The sequence below is a fragment of the Ambystoma mexicanum genome, chromosome 13, assembly GCF_040938575.1.
Source record: "Ambystoma mexicanum isolate Mex_15411 chromosome 13, UKY_AmexF1_1, whole genome shotgun sequence".
NCBI classification, from domain to species: Eukaryota; Metazoa; Chordata; class Amphibia; order Caudata; family Ambystomatidae; genus Ambystoma; species Ambystoma mexicanum.
Genome location: NC_090938.1, coordinates 138,489,626 through 138,496,543, shown reverse-complemented (window position 1 = coordinate 138,496,543; position 6,918 = coordinate 138,489,626). Strand labels below are relative to the sequence as shown.

Sequence of the window (6,918 nt, the reverse complement as noted above, 5' to 3'; positions counted from 1 at the left end):
GGGCTAAGAAAAGGAATAGGGAGACAGTGTATGCTTGTGTTTAACTGATCAACGGGGGTTAATAGAGTGATTTAATGTTTTATGAGGGTGTGATTATTAGGTTGCGTGGTTTTAGAGGGTTGGCTGGGGCTATCTGCGTGTGATTCGGGATGGCACACAGGCATCTGTTGCAAGGGGGAAGGGGCATCTTGCTATTTGGAAGAAGGATCAGGCATTATGGTATTGGACTAGAGGGAGGGATTTGGCATCTTGTTGGGGTCTGAATGGTTGGATAGGGGCATGCTGGTGTAGGTCTGGTGGGATGGGGCACATTTGTGTGGCTCTGGAGAAAGGGGGCACATTGATGTGGGTCTGGAGGGATGGATAGGACATAGAGGTGTGGGTCTGGGTGAGGGATAGGGACAGTGGTATGGGTTGGGGTACATTGGTGTGGGTCTGAGGAGGCATGGAGGACATGGGTGTGTTTCTGGAGGGAGAGATGGGGCACAGTGGGTCTGGAGGGTGGCATGGGTCATCTAGGTGTGGGTTGGGAAGTGGGACGGGGCATTTTGGTGTGGCTCTGGAGGGAGGTGGTGGGGGCACATTGGTGTGGCTCTGGAGGGAGGTGGTGGGGCACATTGGTGTGGATCTTGGCGGAGGGATGGTGCACATGGGTGTGTGTCTGGAGGGAGAGATGGGGCACAGTGGGTCTGGTGGGTAGCATGGGTCATCTAGGTGTGGGTTAGGAAGTTGGACGGGACATCTTGGTGTGGCTCTGGAGGGAGGTGGTGGGGGCACATTGGTGTGGATCTGGGTGGAGGGATGGTGCACATGGGTGTGTTTCTGAAGGGAGAGATGGGGCACAGTGGGTCTGGTGGCTAGCATGGGTCATCTAGGTGTGGGTTAGGAAGTTGGACGGGGCATCTTGGTGTGGCTCTGGAGGGAGGTGGTGGGGCACATTGGTGTGGCTCTGGGGGGAGGTGGATGGGGCACATGGGCGTGTTTCTGGAGGGTGGCATGGGTCATCTAGGTATGGGTTGGGAAGTGGGAAGGGGCATTTTGGTGTGGCTCTGGAGGGAGGTGGTGGGGGCACATTGGTGTGGCTCTGGCGGGAGGTGGTGGGGCACATTGGTGTGGATCTTGGCAGAGGGATGTTGCACATGGGTGTGTTTCTGGAGGGAGAGATAGGGCACAGTGGGTCTGGTGGCTAGCATGGGTCATCTAGGTGTGGGTTAGGAAGTTGGACGGGGCATCTTGGTGTGGCTCTGGAGGGAGGTGGTGGGGCACATTGGTGTGGCTCTGGGGGGAGGTGGATGGGGCACATGGGCGTGTTTCTGGAGGGAGAAATGGGGCACAGTGGGTTTGGAGGGTGGCATGGGTCATCTAGGTGTGGGTTGGGAAGTTGGACAGGGCATCTTGGTGTGGCTCTGGAGGGAGGTGGTGGGGGCACATTGGTGTGGCTCTGGAGGGAGGTGGTGGGGCACATTGGTGTGGATCTGGGTGGAGTGATGGTGCACATGGGTGTGTTTCTGGAGGAAGAGATGGGACACAGTGTGTCTGGAGGGTGGCATGGGTCATCTAGGTGTGGATTGGGAAGTGGGAGGGGCATTTTGGTGTGGCTCTGGAGGGAGGTGGTGGGGCACATTGGTGTGGATCTTGGCGGAAGGATGGTGCACATGGGTGTGTTTCTGGAGGGAGAGATGGGGCACAGTGGGTCTGGTGGGTAGCATGGGTCATCTAGGTGTGGGTTAGGAAGTTGGGCAGGGCATCTTGGTGTGGCTCTGGAGGGAGGTGGTGGGGCACATTGGTGTGGCTCTGGAGGGAGGTAGTGGGGCACATGGGTGTGTTTCTGGAGGGAGAGATGGGGCACAGTGGGTCTGGAGGGTGGCATGGGTCATCTAGGTGTGGGTTAGGAGGTTGGACGGGGCATCTTGGTGTGGCTCTGGAGGGAGGTGGTGGGGGCACATTTGTGTGGATCTGGGTGGAGGGATGGTGCGCATGGGTGTGTTTCTGGAGGCAGAGATGGGGCACAGTGTGTCTGGAGGGTGGCATGGGTCATCTAGGTGTGGGTTGGGAAGTGGGACGGGGCATTTTGGTGTGGCTCTGGAGGGAGGTGGTGGGGGCACATTGGTGTGGCTCTGAAGGGAGGTGGTCGGGCACATTGGTGTGGATCTTGGCGGAGGGATGGTGCACATGGGTGTGTTTCTGGAGGGAGAGATGGGGCACAGTGGGTCTGGTGGGTAGCATGGGTCATCTAGGTGAGGGTTAGGAAGTTGGACGGGGCATCTTGGTGTGTCTCTGGATGGAGGTGGTGGGGCACATTGGTGTGGCTCTGGAGGGAGGGGGATGGGGCACATGGGCGTGTTTCTGGAGGGAGAGATGGGGCACAGTGGGTCTGGAGGGTGGCATGGGTCATCTAGGTGTGGGTTGGGAAGTGGAACGGGGCATTTTGGTGTGGCTCTGGAGGGAGGTGTGGGGGCACATCGGTGTGGCTCTGGAGGGAGGTGGTGCGGCCCATTGGTGTGGATCGTGGCGGAGGGATGGTGCACATGGGTGTGTTTCTGGAGGGAGAGATGGGGGAACAGTGTGTCTGGAGGGTGGCATGGGTCATCTAGGTGTGGGTTGGGAAGTGGAACGGGGCATTTTGGTGTGGCTCTGGAGGGAGGTGGTGGGGGCACATTGGTGTGGCTCTGGAGGGAGGTGGTGGGGCACATTGGTGTGGATCTTGGTGGAAGGATTGTGCACATGGGTATGTTTCTGGAGGGAGAGATGGGGAGCAGTGGGTCTGGTGGGTAGCATGGGTCATCTAGGTGTGGGTTATGAAGTTGGACGGGGCATCTTGGTGTGGCTCTGGAGGGAGATGGTGAGGGCACATGGGTGTGTTTCTGGAGGGAGAGATGGGGCACAGCGGGTCTGGAAGGTGGCATGGGTCATCTAGGTGTGGGTTGCGAAGTTGGATGGGGCATCTTGGTGTAGCTCTGGGGGGAGGTGGTGGGGGCACATTGGCGTGGATCTGGGTGGAGGGATGGTGCACATGCGTGTGTTTCTGGAGGGAGAGATGGGGCATAGTGGGTCTGGAGGGTGGCATGGGTCATCTAGGTGTGGGTTGGGAAGTAGTACGGGCATCTTGGTGTGGCTCTGGAGGGAGGTGGTGGGGGCACATTGGCGTGGATCTGGGTGGAGGGATGGTGCACATGCGTGTGTTTCTGGAGGGAGAGATGGGGCATAGTGGGTCTGGAGGGTGGCATGGGTCATCTAGGTGTGGGTTGGGAAGTAGTACGGGCATCTTGGTGTGGCTCTGGAGGGAGGTGGTGGGGGCCCATTGGTGTGGCTCTGGAGGGAGGTGGTGGGGGCCCATGGGTGTGGCTCTGGAGGGAGGTGGTGGGGGCACATTGGTGTGTTTCTGGAGGGAGGTGGTGGGGCACATTGGTGTGGCTCTGGAGGGAGGTGGATGGGGCACATGGGCGTTTTTCTGGAGGGAGGGATGGGGCACAGTGGGTCTGGATGGTGGAATGGGTCATCTAGGTGTGGGTTGGGAAGTTGGACGGGGCATCTTGGTGTGGCTCTGGAGGGAGGTGGTGGGGGCACATTGTTGTGGATCTGGGTGGAGGGATGGTGCACATGGGTGTGTTTCTGGAGGGAAAGATGGGGCACAGTGTGTCTGGAGGGAGGCATGGGTCATCTAGGTGTGGGTTGGGAAGTGGGACAGGGCATTTTGGTGTGGCTCTGGAGGGAGGTGGTGGGGCACATTGGTGTGGATCTTGGCGGAGGGATGGTGCACATGGGTGTGTTTCTGGAGGGAGAGATGGGGCACAGTGGGTCTGGTGGGTAGCATGGGTCATCTAGGTGTGGGTTAGGAAGTTGGACGGGGCATCTTGGTGTGGCTTTGGGGGGAGGTGGTGGGGCACATTGGTGTGGCTCTGAAGGGAGGTGGATGGGGCACATGGGCGTGTTTCTGGAGGGAGAGATGGGGCACAGTGGGTCTGGAGGGTAGCATAGGTCATCTAGGTGTGGGTTGGGAAGTTGGGTGGGCATCTTGGTGTGGCTCTGGAGGGAGGTGGTGGGGGTACATTTGTGTGGATTTGGGTGGAGGGATGGTGCACATGGGTGTGTTTCTGGAGGGAGAGATGGGGCACAGTGGTTCTGGAGGGTGGCATGGGTTATCTAGGTGTGGGTTGGGAAGTTGGACTGGGCATCTTGGTGTGGCTCTGTAGGGAGGTGTTGGGGGCACATTGTTGTGGGTTTGATGGGAGGGATGGGGACATTGGTCTGGGGAGGGATGACGCCATATTGGTGTGGGTCTGGAAGGAGGGGACGGGGCACATTGGTGTGGGTCTGGGCGGATGGGGGCATACTAGGATGGGTGGTTTTAGAGGGGGTTGGCTGGGGCTATCTGCATGTGATTCAGGATCGGCACATGGGCATCTGATGCAAGGGGAAGGGGCATCTTGCTATGTGGAGGGAGGACGGGGCATTATGGTATTAGTCTAGAGGGAGGGATGGGGCATCTTGGTGTGGTTCTGAGAGGAAGGGATGGTGCACATGGGTGTGGGTCTGTAGGGAGGGATGGGGACATTGCTGTGGGGATGAAGGGAGACATAGGACACATTGGTGTGCATCTGGAGGGAGGGATGGGGCACATTGGTGTGGGTCTGGAGGGAAGGATTGGGGCTCATTGGTCGGAGGACAGATAGGGACATCTTTCTGTGTGAGGGAGCATGGGCCATCATGATATGGGTCTTGAGGAAGGGATTGGGCATCGTGGCGTCTGGATCGGAGGGGGCATTGTTGATCTGGAATGGAGGGACAGGGCATATAATGGGGGCATGTCAGGGAATGGTGGAGCATGTGGGTCAGGGCTGGAGAGCTCTGGTGGGAAGGAAGGGGGCATCTGGGTGTGAATGGAGGGATATGGGGTATGTTTGTCTGGAGAGAAGGATGTTGGTTTATTGGAGTGGTGGGAGCATGTGTGTGTCGAAGGGATGGGGTAATCAGGTGTGGGTATAGAGAGAGGGCGAATGGCGCCATCTGAGTGTGGAGGTAGAGATGAAGCATATGGGTGTGGCTCTGAGGGGTGGAGCATCTTGGTGTAGGTATGGAGGGACGGATGTGTCTTTGTGTGGGTTCGGATGGAGGGATGGTGGCATGTAGGTCAGGAGGGAGGTGGCATTTGAATCTGGAACGTGTTTGGAAGGAGAAATGGGGCGTTTGAGTGTGAATGGTTTCTGCTTGTGGGTGGGGGCATAAAGGATCATTAACAGCGGAGCAGCGGGCGGGCCCGACCTCGGTTGCATCCCAGACGTGCACACCCACAGCCCGGGGCACCTCTCGCAGAACGGTCCGGTGCGCGTGGTCAACCAGCCCCCTCTCCTCACTGAGCCTGCATCTGCGCTGGCCGGGGGCGCACACTCCTCTCCCTGACCTGCCAGCAGCTGGGCATTGGTGGGCACACCCCGGTCACCAGGGAAGCCCCGAGTGGGGGCAGCCGGGAGCCGAGGGAAACCTGACTGCTCTCGAGGGGTGCCTCCCCAGGCAGACAGGTGCCCGGCACGCCAGGCATGAGCCCTGAGCCATGGTGCAGCTGGCTCACTTGACGGTGGGCGCCAAGGTTCCAGCCGCCCACATCTGTGTGTGAGCAATGGCCAGGCCCGCTGGCACAGTGGGTGACCTTCCCTCTTGCCCAGGTACCTGGAGCTGGGCCCTATGCAGCCGGGCTGGGGTTTGAAGACTCTAGTGGTCCCACCCGACCCCCTGTCTGTGCTGTCTCTGGCCTGCCTTGTTGTCCATCTCCCAGCCCCCCTCCCAAAAGGGAAGGGGTCGGGGAAGGATGAGTGGATCGGGCCGTGTGGGCAGGTGGCGGAGCGGCCTACCTCCATCCCCCTGGGAAGCGCTGTGCTGCTGCAGCTGGTGGTCAGGCTGAGCACCTGGATTATTATTATTATTATTATTTTTTTTAAAACCACAATGGTTTCGGCCGAGCTAGACAGGGAGCTGGGCTGTCCTGCCACAGCCAGCGCTGCCTCCCCCAACCTCTCCTGCACCGGCAGGGTCAGGCCGACATCTAGGACAAAAAAAGTTGCCTGTGGCTCTTGGCAGTGGATCACTTGACTCGTGCATCGATGAACAACGCAGCTAGCTGCGAGAATTAGTGTGAATTGCAGGACACATTGATCAACACGTCGAACGCACCATGTGGCCCTGGGTTTTTCCCGGGACTACGCCTGTCTGAGGGTCGTTTGTACATGAATCACCCCGGGGTTCACTCCCAGGGTCGTGGCTGGGGCTGTCGCAGGGACCCCATTCCATTCATCCCCCTAAGGTCAGACCCCGATCAGCACCGTCGCTGGATCCTTGGATCTGGCGCGCAAGCTCATTGCCGACGCGTCCTGGCTTCCCCAGTTTCCCCTCCTCATGCTGGTTTCGGGAGGGCCGGCTGGCCGACGCACCCTGGATGTGGTGGCAGCGGCAGCAGGCTTTAAAAAAGCCTGGCGCACCTTCACACCACCCCGGGGCACCTGGCCGTGCTGTGTGTGTGGCTGTCTTTGGTGTCCCACGGCTGCCGGCGCAGGATGACCATGGAGCGCGGACCTCATGACCATGTGGGCTTCGGTCACAGATTGGGACAGAATACACTCCCCTGCGCCAAGGGCTGGGGCAACCCCCCGTACGGGCCCGAGGCCAGCTGCCCTGAGCTTTGTGCTACCCGACCACGGCCTCAGATCAGACGTGGTGACCTGCTGAATTTAAACATATTACTGAGCAGAGGAAAAGGAACTAACCAATATTCCCTCAGTAAAGGCCAGTGAAAAGGGAAGAGCCCAGCGCCGAATCCCCATTCAGCAGCAGGTGTGGGAAATGTGGCGTACAGAAGACCGACTCCCCGGCATCGCTCAGGGGGCTCAAGTCCTTCTGATCGAGTCTCCCCACGCGGATGGTGTT

The 6,918-nt window shown here is 59.2% G+C and overlaps 1 non-coding gene across 1 annotated transcript; it reads left to right on the top strand.

Annotated features, from left to right (window-relative positions):
* Positions 1–6,063: 6,063 nt before the first annotated feature.
* Positions 6,064–6,214, top strand: LOC138522195 (5.8S ribosomal RNA). Its single transcript, XR_011283291.1, has one exon. It is a non-coding gene; the product is annotated as a 5.8S ribosomal RNA (ribosomal RNA).
* The last annotated feature ends 704 nt before the right edge of the window (positions 6,215–6,918 follow it).